The sequence below is a fragment of the Dioscorea cayenensis genome, chromosome 17 (assembly GCF_009730915.1).
Source record: "Dioscorea cayenensis subsp. rotundata cultivar TDr96_F1 chromosome 17, TDr96_F1_v2_PseudoChromosome.rev07_lg8_w22 25.fasta, whole genome shotgun sequence".
In the NCBI taxonomy this organism is placed as follows: Eukaryota; Viridiplantae; Streptophyta; class Magnoliopsida; order Dioscoreales; family Dioscoreaceae; genus Dioscorea; species Dioscorea cayenensis.
In genome coordinates, this window is record NC_052487.1 from 14,957,117 (window position 1) to 14,976,376 (window position 19,260).

Sequence of the window (19,260 nt, forward strand, 5' to 3'; positions counted from 1 at the left end):
TTTTGTATGAACTATGTACTAAAGTTTGAATATATATATATATATATATATATATATATATATATAATAGATCCATAAAAACTAGAAGAACATAGAGTGTTAGAGAGAGAGAAAGAGAAGAAAAGAGAGAAAATAATGATGACACATAAAGCAAAGAGCACAATTAAAACAACATGTAATGCTTCTTTCACCATTGTTTATTAATTATGCTCTCTTTCTCTCTCTCTCTCTCTCTCTCTCTCTCTTTCTCCCTCCCTCCTATCATCTTCTCCATCTTCATCTTCATCATCTCTTCATCGTACCATCACTATACATGTCCTCTCTATGCATTATACCAACCTTACAAAATATATCAAAACAAAAAATGCATAATATTTCACATAATGAATAATTATTTAGGTTTATATGCATGCAACTTTCAAGGGGAGAAATATAAAACAATAAAACATGCAATCAACTTATACTAATATATAACCATACATAATATAAATTATGTTTATTAGATATTTTAATTATTAAAGAGGAAAAATATAACAAACCACTCAAAAAGAAAAAATATAGCAAACCACTCAAAGCCAAATAGCACCAGCTACTTTCAACATGGGAATGAGTCGCAGAGACATGAATAAACTAGCTATGTTTGATCCAAATCCCCAATGAATTTCCGAATGAATACTATTCGAAACAATGGTGGAATAAAAGTTTTATCATCTTCACTAAGAATCCTTCTGACGTTACTCATTAGCATCATCCTCGCTACAAACCCTTCACTGACTTCATACATTGTTGGATAAGCTTTCAATCCTTCCAACAATCTTTGAGCAACATAGTTCATGTGACAACCTCTTTTACCTACAATCACCACCATACTTCCCTCTACAATTGGTATCAAACCTTCCTCTTTGATTGCTATCATCAGTAACCGCTCCATCACAATCTCTCACTCTCAAAGAGTCTCAAATATAACATAGCATGTTCTTCCCACCATATTCATTATATAGTATAATATTAGATATTTTTTAGATATAATAAATTATTTATAGATTATTAATATACATTGGCATTACCAATGTGTTATTTGTATTTATTCCACTCATAAAACTACTGAAAATATATAAAAGACTAATCTTAACAAAATCTAGCATATGTAAAGATAATTAACAAATTGAATCCTCCAATTCTTTTTATAAATAATAAGAATAAAAAAATATAGAGAAATTTATAGATATTTATTATATCATGAAAATTTTAAAAATAATATATCATATATAATAATAATAACAACAGCAATAACAACAACAATATGAAAACAAATAACCAAAAACAAATGTCTCGAGAAAAATTATTTGTGTTCCTAAGATAGTAATATAAAATTAAACAAAAACAATTTTGACAATATTTCAAACCTTATGAAAGAATATGAAATGTAACATTCAACTATGTCAAGTATAAAAGATAACTAACTTAACCAAATTCACAAATATAAAAGGCAATTACAAAAATATACATACTCAAATTATGTTTTTGAAAAGATAATCATTTGTAGAAAGATAGAAAAGAATAGTAACATATCTCATAAGTTAATCAAACTGAATCCAAACCTTCTGCTTATAATAGTATAAAACAAAATTTCATATATACATACATTAATATCAAAATATACATAAACAATCTTCATTTTAGTAGAAATATGTATGAATCAAATCTAAAATTCTCACTTTGTATAATACAGTTACATACTTTTGTAAGCAATGAAGGTTAAACTTTTATTTTATTTCCTGTATAAGTACATAAAAAAATCACATGTCAAGATGTCAGAAGATTTGCAAGATCAAAAAGAATTATATACACCATAGTCAATAATTATGCCGATTTTAGCACATTCAACAATTATGGCCCATATTTATCCAAAAGTGAAGCCGTATAAAATAAAATCACATGAAAAATAAAAGTAAAATCAATTAAAATATCACAAAAGAATGCATTTTCAAAGATACATGATTGATCTCTTATCAAAAGAGTACTATATATGCTTTCTATTAAATGTTAATCACAATTAATAATCAAGTTAACCAATCATAAGTACTAGGATGACAATTACTAACATGTATGCATATATATACATACACATGCCACAAATGTTCAAGTCATTGATATATATATATATATATATATATATATACATGCATGCTTGCATGTATGTATGTATGTATGTATGCATGCATGCATGCATGTAGATTTCCCAAAAAAAATGGCGCAATGATCAACACCTTAAACATAGTAGATGAGATGAATATGAAAATATACAAAATTATAATCAAACCCATGCTGGCTCATTTTGCCAAGTACTATTTCATATGATTTATTGACTACTATAATGTTTATCATTACCAAGTAAAAATATCTATATAAATAAAAGCTAATGTGAATACAATATACCAGACAAATAATACCAATAAAACAAACATGAATAATAGCTCAAAATAAAAATATGTCTGATGACAACATATTTAAACCTGCTACAAATAATGTCTTCTCTATCTTTTAACATGGCTTTTGATCTCATAAACCTATATAATATATAGTTCATTACAATAATATTTTAATCAGCCTATACACAATTGAAAATGATTTAAAAAGATTAGACCCTTTCAAGAGATAAAAATCAAATTAAGAAGAAAACATCCTATCATAATATTATCTTTCTCATATATTCTACCTCCATCATCCACACCTTTTTAAATGTTTTAATTAAGAAGGAAACATCCTATCAACAGATAATAATTAAACTAAGAGAATCTAAGCCTGAGCCCTAATTCCTCCCTAAAGAATTAATGCCACATATAAATAAAAGATACAATGCAAATGATTTAAAATAGGGGGAAGCCTATCAACAGATGTGAATCAAGCTAAGTGATTGTACACATAGAGCTAAAACTATATGGTATTTATTACACTACAATAATAATATTATCTCCATTAGATATTGTACTACTTTCATCTGCATATAAAAAAAAAGAGATATAATTGAACATTTTTAAATAGGGAAAACAAATCCCATCGAAAGATTTGAATCAAGCTAACAAAAGTTAACCCTATAGCCTAACAATCACATAACAATTATTCACAAAAACATAATTCAGATTATTTAAAATAGAGGAAAAACCCCTTTCAAGAGATAGATTTCAAACTAAGAGTATCTAAACCTAAACCTAAAACTATATAATATATATTTTCACTATCATAATATTATCTCACTCATATATTCTACCTCTGTCATCCACATCTTTTTAAACATTTTTGTAATTAAGAAGAAAACATCCTTAAAAAAAATAAAAATTAAACTAACAGAATCCAAACCTGAATCCTTATTCATCCCGAAAGAATTAATGGCGCATTTAAAGAAAACATCCTATCAATAGATACGAATCAAGCTAAGATATTCTACACCTAGGGCTAAAACTATATAATATATATTACACTATAATAATATTATCTCAGTCAGACATTGTACTGCTTTTGTCCGCATATAAAAAGAAGATATGATTGAAACATTTTTTAATAGGAAAAAACAAATTCTATCAAAAGATACAAGTCAAACTAGCAAAAGTTAACCCTATGGTCTGAAAAAGCGAATCGCCAAAGAAAAAAGGAGGAGAGAGAGAAATAAGATGAGAGATCCAGCCGTTGATTACAGTGGCTAGGGTTTGAAATAAAAAAGAAAGCTCTTTCAATCATAACAAGACATTTCTTTTCCAACCATAACAGAATAAATGTCCATCAAACAAAAGCTTAAAAAATATATATATTTGGGTGATGAAATTAAGATTGAAAGATCATCTGAACCTAGAAAACCAATTTGTCGGTGAACAAGAATAAAGAAGAGAGAGAGAGAAAGTAAGAGATCCAACTATTGATTGTGGTAGTTAAGTTTGGAGGGAAAAAAGAAAGAAAGAAAGAAAGCCCTCTCAATCATAGCTAGCAAAACAAATATCCATCAAAGTAAAACTTGAAGAATAGAAATATTGGGGAGATAAGCTAAAGATTAAGTAACTAAATATATTAAGCTTAAGCATATATATATATATATATATATATATATATATATATATATATATATATATATATATATATATATATATATATATATATATGTATTGTAAAACATAAGAGCGAGAAAAGAAAACCTTTCCATACATATCTACATTTGTTTATATATATATATATATATATGCTTTCTAAAATTATAATGATAATCTATATATATATATATATAATATTCTATGCTTTCTAAAATTATAATGATAGTCTATCTTTGCTTAATTTAAATCATTATATCACCTTAAATATAGTATATGCCTTAAGTATAAAAAAAAATACTAAAGCATAAAAAACACATAGTCATTTTATCAAGCTTAACATTTTTTAATTAGCTACTATAATGGTTTGTCAATCTCCAGCTATTAATCATTTGTTTTTATCTTCTAAACATTTCACAAAGTCTAACATTCCTGCAACTTTATGTTGTTTCAACTATGTCAATAATTGACATGACACAACAAGCTAAGACCTTTAATAATGTATAGGTATTAATTTATTCTCGATAAAGCTAAGCCGTATTCTCCACATATAATGGATGATATCCATTCAAATTGTTAGTGTTTCAACCTAACCAAAAAAAAATTAATTTAAAAAATGGAGGACGAAAAGAAAAGTACTGCATCCAAGTTCAAATCAATTTTTTGTTTTTTGTGGAAGTAGTGCAGGAAAGAAAAAAAAGTTACCAAGATGCTGCTATAAATCTTGGCAAAGAACTGGTTTGGTTTCTATCTACATAGTTATTGTCATTTATCTTACAATTCTCCTCCTTCCTTTTCCCCTTCTCAATTCTTCTTCTTAAAATTTAAGTAAATTCTTAAACACCAATTAAATATTTTACTGAACGTTACTATTGTCAAGTATTGAAGAACATTGATTTGGTATATGGAGGAGTAAGTATTGAATTAATGGGTTTGATTTCTCAGACTATATTTGATGGTGGTAGAAATGTTATAGAGTATGGATCTCTTTTCCCCAAACATTTTAAAAAAAATACCTCCATTTATTTAATGAAAATTTACTAAAGTTATTAACAGGATCTTTTATTTATGTATTTAGTGTCATTCCAAAAGCTCTAATGGCTAGAGATGTATGCCAATAAATTGTTTCATTTTTCTCCCACTCTTTTTGATGTATACATTTTTCCCTGCCCTTTAATGAAAAAATATATCCCTGCATTTGTCCACACATATGAAAATATATTCTACAATACTATATTTGTATGTTATTTTTCATTTTCCCATTTGAGTTTCAGATCACTGGTGTCATTGTTGGAGAAGTAAAACTGGTTGTAAACATGCACCATAGAAAAGCAGAGATGAGCAGATATGCTGATGCCTTTATTGCTTTGCCATGTTAGTATATAAATTGTATTTATTATCAATTTAATATCACATATAATGAAAAATAATTTACTTTATTTTTTTATATCGAATATATATTAATCCTTGCAATTCAAACTTTCAATGAGAAATATAATGAAAATATACTTTCATCATGTGGATCACTGAAAATACGTAAAAAATAGCTACTATGAAATTTATATTATATATCCATTTGCAAAGCTTACTAATAGTTAACATAGAACACTGATCTACCATTGAAAAAAATAGCATTTTCAAAATACCTTAATTTTGTTACCACTCTTTTATCATGCTAAAAAAAATACTCATTTAAGTTTTTTTTTTTAATATTCAGGAGGTTATGGAACTCTTGAAGAGCTTTTTGAAGTAATTAGTTGGGCACAATTAAGCATACATAACAAACTGGTAATTTGATCTCAATGGTCTATATACACACATGAAATTATAAAAAGAAGATAAATAACTTATGCTTTGTTCTATATTGGTTTGCTAAATGTAGACGGATATTATAACTCCCTGCTTTCATTCATCGACAAAGTTCTACAAAAAGGATTCATCAACCTAGCTGCACAACAAATCATCATCTCTTCTTCAAAAGTAAAAGAACTGATTTAAAAACTCGAAGTAATAATTATAAAATTTTGAATACTATTTACAACATGTTCCTTTTCAATCATTATTATTTATTATTTTAAATTATGATTACAGGAATATTCCCCACATTTATCTCCCAAAATCCCATCTTTAGACACTCTGATTGACCTCAACCTTCCTATCGCCATGGATGACAACATTGAACACTCCACTATCTTTGATACACATCCATAATGACAACCATGCGTGGAATGAAGTTGTTTCACTTTTTTTCCCTTTTATGTTCACTTTTCTTTTGTTGAGATGAGAACTTGAACTTCTTTTCTGTGTTAATACGAGTGATTTTGTTTGCTAAAACTAAATTAGAAGCATGAGGACCTTGCATAATATCATCTCAATGACAACAATGCTCTCAAATTAATATTTATGTGATGATAGTTGTAACAAATTCTCTTGAATAATAAAGTGTCTATATATATATATATATATATATATATATATTAGACAATTATCTTATTTCAATTCTTACAACAAAAAAGAAAAAAATCAAGTAAAAGGCTTAATACTTAAAATTGTTTTTCCTTTCAAAGTCTTGAAATAAAATCATTTTCATTATTCAATAAACAATATAACATATTCCAATAATATATTTCCCAACCTTTCACATATTGCGAATATACTTCTCATACTAAAAACGATTTAAAAAAAATGACATTAACAATTTTTTTTCAAAATTTATACTATCTTTTCAATCTTCTTTTAAGATATGGTTAGCCTGCAATGTTAGCGCGGGTACATAAATCTAGTACTTATAAAAATAAGCTCATAAGAAATTTATTGAAATTTTAAAAAAAAAAATCATTTACCCCCTACACTATATAATATTTATAATAAAGTTAAATTATTAGCGGGGCTGGGCGGGGCGGGGTACGGAAAAACCAAACCAGCCCAAAGCCGCCCCATTCAGGGCGAATCAGGTCTAAAACTACAGGTCTGTCCGGTTTTTGCCATCCCTTGACAGAAGAAACCCACTGGGCAAGGTATATCTTTTGAATGAACTAGGCTCGGCTCGGATGACTTCAAAACCCACAGAGTCCAAGCTAAGCCTATCTTACCCGATGCACTATCTACTTGATCTTTAATTCTTTTATGTATTGACTTTAAAAATATATAAATAAACATAAATCATAAAGTAATTTTTTAAAATTATAACCTTAAAAAAAATTAAAAGAATTTCTAATAATTTAAAAAATATGTGACTAGTCAAAATATATTTTTTTTTTTTAAACATGAAAGACTTACATTTAATTGGTTTACTTGTCGAATTTAATTATTGATATACATTCTTAAGTAAGACATAAATTAAAACTCATATAGTTCTTTTTCTTTAAATCAAAGTTGTCATCTACTTGTCTATTCATTATAATCGAGATGAACTCTTGCCCTTAAATTTAGTTTCAAACTTTAAGGTTTGTTATCGTTGTACTCATCATATTGTCATTAGCTTCAAGGCTTTCCAACATTAAACATCAAAATATATTTTATAATTAATCAAAATAATATAGTGTGAGTTTATTACTTAGCTACTATTTAAAACATTGAAATTGATATCTATATTGATGCTCTCAAACAATTGGAAGGAAGTGTGCAAATAAAGTTGACATTCTACAACTATGTATATCTATATATATATATATATATATATATACTATTTCCTTACAATATACCAAGTTGAATTATATCTCAAGTGGTTAGTGATTTTTGCACCTCCAACATGAGGTCTTGGATTGGATTCCCATGAGCAACCATTTTTTTTAAAAAAAAAAAGTTTTGAAATGTCATAAACTAAGTTAACTGGCCGAGTTGACCGGGTCAACCTGGCGGGTTGACTGACCCGATGGACCCAACGGGTTAAACCGTAGGGTCAAGAGTTTAGAATGTGCGGGTCGGTTCCGAGACGGGCCAGGCCAAAAGTCGGCCCGTGCCCCCCTCTACTCCCATTGATGTATTTGGACTTATATCCAAATTGGGTGTATGTTGAAATCTCGGGAATTGAAAATCCTTAGGTGATGTATATATATCTATATATAGACATATGCATATACATAACAATGTATATGGATATATATATACACCTCTACATATATACATACATAGACATATACCTATACATAATGTGTTTACATATACATATACTCATATACATGTATGTATATATATGCATATATGCATATCTACACACATATACATATTCTTATATATATATAGTGATATACATGTATGTATATGTATTCATATATGTGTATACACACACATATACATACATTATACACATGTGTTTGTATACATACATACATATATGTATGTATATATGAATACGAGTGTGTATAAGTATATATATACAAACATATATATGTATGTTTGTATAAATATACATATGCAAATATGTAAGTATAGATATATAAGTATATATATAAAAAAACACAAATATATATATATATATATATAGCAAATCTCTCCAACCAAATATAAAATTTTATAATACAGCATCTCTAAGTGCATGCAACCAAATACTAAATTTGGCTGCATTGTATTTTAAAAACCAAGTACTTAAGTTACATTATAACTGGAAATCCGTTGCATTTAAACTTACATTCAACTGAACGCCACCTAAGTTACTACTAAGGATGCTAAAAGAAACATCAAATCAACAAGATAACAACAATAGAAGATGAAACTCATTCAAATGTTGAGCTGACAATAGGAGACAAGAAGGAAGTAAAGCATTCTCAATTATGAAGGATATATCAATCACACAATACATCCAGCTTTCCAAAAAATCCAAACTTCACTTGGTGCCGCTAAAAAATAAATTAAACATTGGAAGAATGCTTAACAAACACTTTAATTCTACAATCTACGCATAGTCAAGAGCAATATTCATAAAAAAAAAATAATCTAGTGAAACAACATACAGTTAGCATTCACAATATCAATCTAAAAACAACTCAAAATAATAATAATGAAAAAAAACTAATGTTTCCTTATAGAAAAGAGAAATCCAAGTTCCAAGAAACCAAAAAACGGACCAATGCCCCCTCTGGCAGCCGAAGATAACTAGGCATAGTACAAGGACCAGTGCCAAAGCGGCGGAGCTCCAACCCAAACCACCACCGTCTCAAGGGGTTGTTCGCAAGCAAGTGAAAAAGAGAGGAGCTTGATCAAGGAGTGAGCTTTCTTATATTCCCCTCCGATTTAAATTTATTTTCACAAAAGTCCTCACAAGGTTTTGTCCTTTTTGGGAACATTTGTTTCCTCTTACCAAAAATTAAACTAGAACTCCTAAAATCAACTCATAATTATTTTCTTTCACCTCTAACTATGCTCATCATTTTTTTCATTAAAAAAACTTAAATCCTTGGTAAAATCAAACCAAAACCAACACCACAAACTCAAAAGAAATTTTTCATAACTCAAGACATAATGGCCTCAATGTACAATAGATGACAATTGACAAATAGGCATATAGGAAGATAAGAAACGCCTGCACTCTCTTATAAAAAAAAAATAGCAAAATCAAGGAGTAGTAATTAACATGAGCACAAAAATTATTACTCAAGACAAACACTAAGTTACCACTAAGGATTCTAAAAGAAACATCAAATCAGCAAGAGAACAAAAGTAGAAGATGAAACTCATTCAAACGCAGAATTGTTAATAGGAGGCAAGAAGGAAGAAAAGTATTCCCAGTTAGTAAGCATACACCAATCAAACAATGCATCCAGTCTCCAAAAAAAAACCAAACTTTCAGCAATGACGGGTGGCACGACGGCGGAGGCCCAATCCAAATCACCACCGTCGCAAGGATGTTTCACCAATGAATGGAAATCGAGATGAGCTTGATCGAGGAGTGACTTTTCTTATATTCCTGTCCGATTTAAATTTATTTTCACAAAAGTCCTCACAAGGTCATTTTTTTGTACTTTTTTTGAACATTTGTTTCCTCTCGCAAAAAATTAAACAAGAACTCCTAAAATCAACTCATAATTATTTTCTTTCATCTGTAAATATACCCATCATTTTTCCATTAAAAAAAGCATAAAACCATGACAAAATCAAACCGAAACCAATGTGACCAACTTAAAACAAAAATTTTCATAACTCAAGACAGAATGGTCCCAGTGTACAACAGATGACAATTGAAAAAATAAGCAGATAGGAAGATAAGAAGCGCTGGCACTCTCTTCGAAAAAAATAACAAAATAAAGGAGTAGTAATTAATATGAGCACAAAAATTATTACTCAAGACAAACAGCATACCACATTTAAAAATCCTTTGTTTGGTTTGAGAGATCTTAAAACACCAAGGTAAAACCAATTACTCCTATGGATCTATTTGGACTTACGTCCAAATTGGGCGTATGTCGAAATCTAGGGAGTTGAAAATCCTTTGGTGATGTGTATATATGTGGATATATACATATGTATATGCATATTAATATATATGGATATATATACTTATATACATATACATATACAAAAATATATACAAATGCATATACATATACACATATGCATATATATATACACATACCTATACTTATACACATATACATGCATATATATATATATATAAACATACATAGGTATGTTTACATACACATATATACAATTAAAAGACACTAATTAAAATTATTAAATCGTTGATATGCATTTCAAATTCTTTATAATTTTCATTTGTGGCCTCTATATTCTTAGATACTATCCTATAATTAGGGTCTTTTAATTCTAGTTTACATTCTATCTAATTTTTTTACCAAGGTAGTTAAGGATTTTCTCCTATGATATCTTATTTTTTCTAGTTTGCTGATTATATCATCTATTTCTAAATTGCCACTACTTAATAAATTATAACATTTACATGGGTCTATAGTTAGATTATTTGATAAACTTCAATCTTGATCTATATTAATAAATAGTTAAAAAAAATTCATCTATTAGATCTATATCTATGTTATCAATTTTTAATGCCAAACAATTACATTTGTCTATATCATCACAATTATAGGGGTGTGATTTTTCTGCTGGAGAAGGTAAGGGGCCATTCCCACTACACTTCTTAGTAAACTCTGAAGTATAAGGTAAAAAAGGGCCGGTAGCGAACTGGAATCCGGTAGGAAGGAAGTGGCAACCATGAAATGTGCCAAAAATAAAATTAAGCCCAATAATAAATACTATAGTTTTTAATTTTAAATCTCTAAGACAAATTCTAGCAGAGGGTATATGGAATTTGTTAAAGAATTATCTGTAGTCTAAAATTGGAATTTATACTTACTAAGTTCTGTATCATACTTTAACAGTTTCCCATCCATTTGTTCTCCAAGGAATTGAAATTCTAATGGAGAGCAGGATAATGATCTTCTGTAGAAGAGAAAGAAAGGGGAGGTTGACAACTTTGCTTTGTTCTACTTGCTGGGAATGTTAGGGGAAGCAACTTTTCTAATGGTGAAGAAGGAAAAAGCACTTGATTTCATTTTCTCATCAATAGACAATTCTGATACCCTCGAAGCAGGTTCACCTAAAAGACAATAATCAACACTAAAATGGTTCACATCTGATTGCAGAGTTGGGGCTTGGCTGGACAAAACTCTTCTAGAGGAGTTGACAGTCTCATCCAATGTTTTTCAAGATGCAATTCTCTTTGCATGTAGAAACTTAGCCATTTGAATTGTACCCGCAAGATATGAAAAATGACTAAGTTTAATCAAATCTTGTAATCTAACCGTGCATTCAGCTAAAAAGCCTGAGATCACAAAATGTGTGTTCATTTATGCATATTATACCTTGAGCTAGATAAATCAATGCACCAAAATATCAACAATCATATATCCACATATGATTAAAGGACTAGTGAAACCATCTAATTATTAGTGTCCCCCTCAGATGAAGCAGAAAGAAATTAAAAAAGTTAAAATGAATTTGGATTTTGAACCACACTAACTGTAATTTCCTGTCAAATTCAAAGCCTACAAAATAAGCAGCTAACTTCCCCCATCATAATCATAATTAAAATCTTTAGTTTGCAAAAATCAACTCAATTATTTTCTTTCACCTGTAAATATGCCCATCATTTTTCCATTAAAAAAACATAAATCCATGACAAAAAGAAACTAAAACCAACATCACCAACTCAAAAGAAAAATTTTCATAACTCAAGACATAATGGTCCCTGCGTATAACAGATGACAATTGACAAATGGGCAGATAGGAAACTAAGAGGAGTCGGCACTCTCTTCTAAAAAAAAAGAAAATAGCAAAATAAAGGAGTAGCAATTAACATGAGCACAAAAATTATTACACAAGACAAACACTAAGTTACCACTGAGGATGCCAAAAGAAACATTGAATCAGCAAAAGAACAACAGTAAAAGATGAAAATCATTCAAACATTGAGCTGACAATAGGAGACAAGAAGGAAAAAAAGCATTCCCAATTAGTAAACAAACACAAATCACACAAAGCATCCAGTCTCCAAAAAAAAAAGTTCCAAACTTTCACTCAGTGTTGTTGAAAAATAAATTAAACATTGAAAGCATGCTTATCAAACATTTTAATTCTACAATCTATGCATAGTTGAGCATAAAATTCATTCCAGTGAAGCAACATACAGTCGGCATTAGTAATATCAATCCAAAAACATCTCAAAATAATAATAATGAAAAAACTAATATTTCCACATAGAAAAGAGAAATCCAAGTTCCAACAAACCAGAAATTAACATAGACTTGCAAAAGACCTATAAGAAGAGCCTAAAGGCTATGCAGGCTATAATCTTCGATGAAAGTTGTCAGATCTTAGAGGGGCAACAATATCTTGCGGTCCCAATGCCTCCTTCGGTAGCCGAAGATAACCAGCCTTAGTGCATGGAGTGGTGCCTCGGTGGTGGAGTTCCAATCCAAACCACCTCCGTCGCAAGGTGTGGTTCGCAAGCAAATGGAAAAAGAGCCGAGCTTGATCAAGGAGTGAGTTTTCTTATATACCCCTCCGATTTAATTTTATTTTCACAAAAGCCCTTACAGGCTTTTTTTTTTTTAATTTGCCCTTATTTGGAACATTTGTTTCTTCTTGCCAAAAGTTAAACAAGAACTCCTCAAAATCTCCACAAAATATTAAAATTTTTTAAGTATGCAATTAACTTAAGTTACATTTTAAAAATACAAATTAATTTGTTCATTGGATGAGAGAGGTCTTTATTGGATAATAAAAAATTAAAAATTTCCTTTGCATTTACCCTTTTTTTTCCTTGATAATATATTATGATATTTTAAAATTGATTTTTTTAACAAAATTAACAAATCATATAAGAGGCGTGGACATATGAGGAATTAATACATTAGCCCATTTGTACTCTCACCTCATGTGACATGAGATTCAAACTCACTGCTATAAAAGCACGAACACTCTATGTAAAGAACATGATACTGATAGATTATGGTATCATTGGAAATAATATATATATATATATATATAATTTTAAAAAATTGGATTTAAAATGTTCTAAGTATATAAATGTTTTCCGGTGAAACAATATAAATGTTTCTTTTTTTTAGCCTCAAAACAGGTTGTAGCATGTGTTTTTTGCATAGAGGTTCTTCGTTGTGACATAGTTTGCAATATGTGCATGTTATGCAACATTTATTTAAATTAAATTTATCAATTTAATACTTTGTCTTAAGGAATAAAAAAAATTTAAGGTTTTTATTATTATTCCTTAGTATTTTATTCTCTCCTAATCCGAATCATGGTTTACTCACATTTTTTAGAAATATTATATATATATATATATTATGTGGAGATGTAAAATAAAATTTTAAAGACAAAATTATAAAATTAGGTTTAATAAAAAAATTCAAGCTAAAAAATAAACATATCTATTTATAGTTTTTTAATATGTTTTTATAATAGAAAGTTGAAGCAAAAGTTTTAAATAAAAGTGAAGAAAAGAAAATAGAAAAAATTATTTTAAAAAAATTATCGTACTTTAATTGTTCTATTCGTTAGTTTGTTCCAAAAGAAACGAGATATTAAAAGCAGCATAATTTGTTATTATCCCAACATCACTCGTTAGATTATTAATAACTAAAAATAGACACGCGTCGAAAATTATTTGGACAAGAAAAATGGACGCTGTTCTACAAAACACAGCTGATCACATTCAAGAAGCGCTTTACCTGGCAACGGTAACCTCACCCTTCATCCCACTTTAAAAATCTTAAACAGACTAGAAACCCGACTTGGAAAAAAAAACCCAATCTCATCAACCGTCAAAAGAACAAAACACGAACATCCCCAAGCCGATCAGTCTTCGAGGTCAAATTCAAAGCACCAACAATAAAAAAATGCGTATACTGTTTTCGGGTTTCCCTCTTGAGCCCTCTTCTCTTGTTCCCCATTTGCTCTCGCTCTCAACCTTGATCTCTCTGCCATGGAGTCGGGGGTGTACGAGAGTGTCGGGGATTGCAGGGAATAAGGAATGGGTGGCTCTCGAAGCTTGTCGACCCTGCTTCGCGGATCATCACTGGCGGAGCGTACATGCTCTTCTCCTCTGTCATCTGCAAGCCCCTTCCCGCGTCCCACTCTTCCCGCTCCGCCGCCGCCGTCAAGTTTTGATGCAATCCTTCAGCTGATTGCTGCCTAACCTGTAATTACCCACTGGGACAGTATAAATAACTGGAAAAAATTAACTGATATTAGGATCTCACTGATCCTTGCATAGCCAACAAGACACTAACAACATTACATAAAGACTCAACAATAATGCAGAAATAAAACACAGAGATCAGAGACCAAGGTCTGGAGATCTCTAAAACCAAGTCACCCCAAGAAGGAAGAGGAACAGGAAGGATGGATGAGAATTCTTCAATAATTCCACGCTTTTCCAGGATGAGTTGCTTTCATTGCCATTTGATTGAAACAAGGCCCATATTCTGGACATTTAGTGAGCCTGTGGAGAATCTCTGATCAGGAGCCCAAAGACAAAAAATACCCTTGCCCCCTCTGACTACCCAACAAAACTGTTCAGGGGTAATTAATGTAAATTCCCTTCCCGGTTTGCTTCTCCATTTCAAAATACACTGAAAAGACATAGTTACCCTTTTCCCTTCAGTCAACTCACAGTAATGGTTCGGGGTTAACTTATGTAATTTCACTCAATCCAAACATACTGATTTTACTAAAAAGTCCCTCCTTATGTGCCTACCGGATTTAACTGTGGAGGTTACTGGGTGTCATTTCCCCTTCTCAACCCTCCCGCTAGGTAACTTCCCCCCTCATCTTCAACTGGGCCCCTACTTCTAATTTATTCTTCTTTTACTATTACTAGAATCACCTTGCAACAGGTTTCCCTTTTTTTCCTATCCGAAAACCGTAGTTTTGGCCAGCGATGCCATTTTGCTTGGTTTTCTAGTGTTAGAGTAATATACATCCATGTATAGCATATATGTAGAGTAACTATATAGCATATATGTATACTTTGTATCTTTCTGTTCGTACACACTCATGTATCTATTTATAGGGATGTTACACTAATGAGAGCAGGGCTTCTTCTCTCATATTATCTTACATGGTATCAAACGCTGGTCGATCTCGCTGGAATCCTATTCTTTCCGGTCTATGATGTGCGCTTGTTCAGTCCGGGATTTTGTACATCCTCTAGCGTGATTTGGTAGCTCTCCAACGAGCTTTGCCCGGGTTTCTCTCTATTCTTTCTTGCCTTCCCAACTTTATCCGCGCTTTGTCCGAGCTTTGTCCGAGTCTCTGTCCCGCCCTTGTCAGATGTTGACGTTTGTTTGGTCTGTTATTACCCACGTCGACATGTTTGCTCTCTCCACCTTGCTGGAATTTTTCTCCGTCGGGCCTTTAACGACAACATCGTCATTTGTTTAGTCCTCTTTGTTTTGCTAGAATTTTGGGCTTCATTTGTTTGGTTTTTCCTTGTTGTCTCCGGATCTCATCATCGCTACCGGGTTTCTCCCGGCCAACTCTATCACGCCTCATCACGAACGGAAAGCCACCACTGCATCTTCGCCTGTGCTCACCCCACCAGTCAACGTTCTTCTCCGATCCTGATGCCGCCACCGACAGACTTCACTGATTGACAAGACATGCACGGATTTCTCACGTTTCAAGTCCCAAAAATTTGTTTTGTTTTGTTGGTTTGATTCTTCATCAACAGCATAACTATGTATATATAAAATAATATATATCTATATATATAAACCAAAAAAAAAATGGATTCTTCCTTTTATCCAGTTAACTATATATTTAACAAAAATCTATATATATATATATATATATAATCGGAGAACTGATTCCTTTCTTATCCATTTAAATATATATATTTCCCAATATCTATTTAAATATCTATATTATCCTTGATATTTTTTTTTCCAATCATGTGCAATTAAAAAAAAAAGAGACATCTTTTTCTCCAATCATGTGCAATTATTGCAAGCATTCTGGACATCTAAAGCATCAGTGTTCTAGGCTTCAGCAACGGCAGAAGCAGCATTTTTGTCCTTTATCCTTTTCTGTCTTAGCTCCTAATTTCTCTGCTGATTTATTCTCTCTGGTTGCTCAGCTTACCGAATAGGTCCATGCCATGCAATGTGCTATGTGTTATGCAATCCTGTACTTCCTTAGCTATGTTTGCTGTCCTGGTATGTCTTCCTTTGTTATGACTGTTGCCTCTGGTATGTCTTCATCCTCCTGGATTTTAGATTCTGATGCCACTCATCATATGACTGCAGATGCCTCTAGCATGGTTTCTATCTCTACCCCTCCCCCACTTTCCAGTGTTCGCACTACTAATGGGAGCATTCACCCTGTCACCCAGTGCGGCCGTATTCAGTCCACCTCATTCGATATTCCAGATGTCCATCATGTTCCTGGCGTAGCCTCAACCTTATCTCAGTCAGCCAACTTACTGATCATGGTTTCATAGTTACCTTTTCTTCTTCTTCTTGTTCTGTGCAGGATCATCTTACAGGAAAAAGGGTTGGGACTGGCCGCAGAGTTGGTGGACTTTATCACTTAGACCATCTTCATCTTCCAGCTCTTCACTCTTCTGCCATTATTGCATCTGTGTGTTCTTTCGATCGGTGGCATAATCATCTTGGTTACTTGTCTAGTGCTCACCTGAAACTCTTAACTACTTCACGTAATCTTGGTTCTGTTTCTACTACTTCTTTACCTTCATGTATGGGTTGTAAGCTAACTAAGCATACAACTCTTCCCTTCTCTTCCTGTGAATCTCTTTTAGACTCTCCTTTTAACCTTGTTCACTCATATGTTTGGGGCCCAGCCCCAATCTCATCTCTTGGAGGTTTCTCCTACTATATCAGCTTTATTGATGATTTTTCCCGTTATACCTGGCTTTACCTGCTGCATTCTCGATCTGAGGTTTTTGCCATTTATTCTCAATTTGCATAAATGGTATATACTCAATTCGGCAAACGCATTAAGGTTTTTCGCTCTGATGGGGCACGTGAGTATCTTTCTACATCCTTTCATGAGTTACTTACTACTCATGGTACTCTGGCCCAGCAATCATATCCTCACACACCTGCTCAAAACGGTGTTACTGAGCGCAAGCATCGTCACATCTTGGAAACTGCTCGTGCCCTCCTCTTTTATTCTACTATCCCTGAAACCTTTTGGGCGGATGGTATTCTTACCTAGGTCTATCTTATCAATAGAACTCCTTCCCTCACTCTTTCTAATGTCACTCCCTATGAGCGTCTTTACTCTCAAACTCCTTCCTATGGTCACCTTCGCACTTTTGGTTGTACTTGTTTTGTCCTTTTGCCTGCTGTTGAGCAAACCAAACTTTCTCCTCATTCCGCCATGTGCATTTTTCTAGGCTATAGCTCTGAACACAAGGGATATCGCTGCTATGATCATTTATCTCATCGTCTTCGTATTTCTCGTCATGTAACCTTTCTTGAAGACACACCTTACTTTTCTTCAACTTCTCCAAATCTTTCTTTTCTTCAGCCTTCCTCTAGTGCATCTTCTTCCCTCCCTTCAGTTATTATTCCAAGTTCTACCATCACTACCAATGTTTTGTCTCCTCACGCCGTCTCTACTGATTCTTCCTTTATTCCTCTATCTTCAAGTTGCATTGATGGTTCTGGTGATTCACCTCTTCTCCCCGCCGGCTCACCCTCTCCTGAAGATGCTCCTAATGCCTCCTGTCGTTACCTAGACCGCATTCGTCGTCCTCTTGCCCGATATGCACTTTCTGTTTCTTCTACCTACTCCCCGAATTCCAGGTTATCCTTACTATTGCTCACTCTCATTTTGAGCCGCAGTCATATCGTGAGGTTGTGAGTCATCCCCATTGGCAGCAAGCTATGACAGAGGAACTTGATTGCCTTCAGCATATACATACCTGGGAGATTGTTCCACTTCCCTCTGGTATTACTCCTATTAGTTGTCGGTGGGTCTATCGTATCAAGACTCGAGCTATTGGTAGTATTGAGCGCTACTACAAGGCGCGTATTGTTGCTCGTGGTTTCACTCAAGAGTATGGCATTGACTATGAGGAGACATTTGCTCCTATGGCTAAGTTGACTACCGTTCGTCTTCTTTTTCGCTATTGTAGCTACTCGTCATTGGCCACATCATCAGTTAGATGTGACCAATACCTTCTTACATGGGGATCTTTCTGAGGATGTTTATATGACTCCTCCTCTTGGATTTTCTCATCCTCCTCAGCATGTTTGTCAACTTCGTCAGGCTATTTATGGACTCAAACAGGCTCCTGGTGCTTGGTTTGAGTATTTTCGCAGTGTGGTTCTTGCTCTTGGTTTCACCGAGAGTTCGTATGACTATGCCCTATTCACTCGACAGACTTCTCAAGGCCTCACTATTCTTCTTCTCTATGTTGACGATATGGTCATTTCTGGTGATGATGCAGATACTATTCTTTCTCTGAAACAGCAGTTACACACCGAGTTTCAGATGAAAGATCTTGGACCTCTTCGTTACTTTTTGGGTCTGGAGGTTGCTTATTCTCGTCGAGGTTACTTGGTGTCTCAACAGAAGTGCATTTATGATATTTTTCGACGAGCTGGCATTACCGATCTCCACACTGCCTCCACTCCTATTGAGCTGCATCATCGTCTCTCTTCTTCTGATGGTG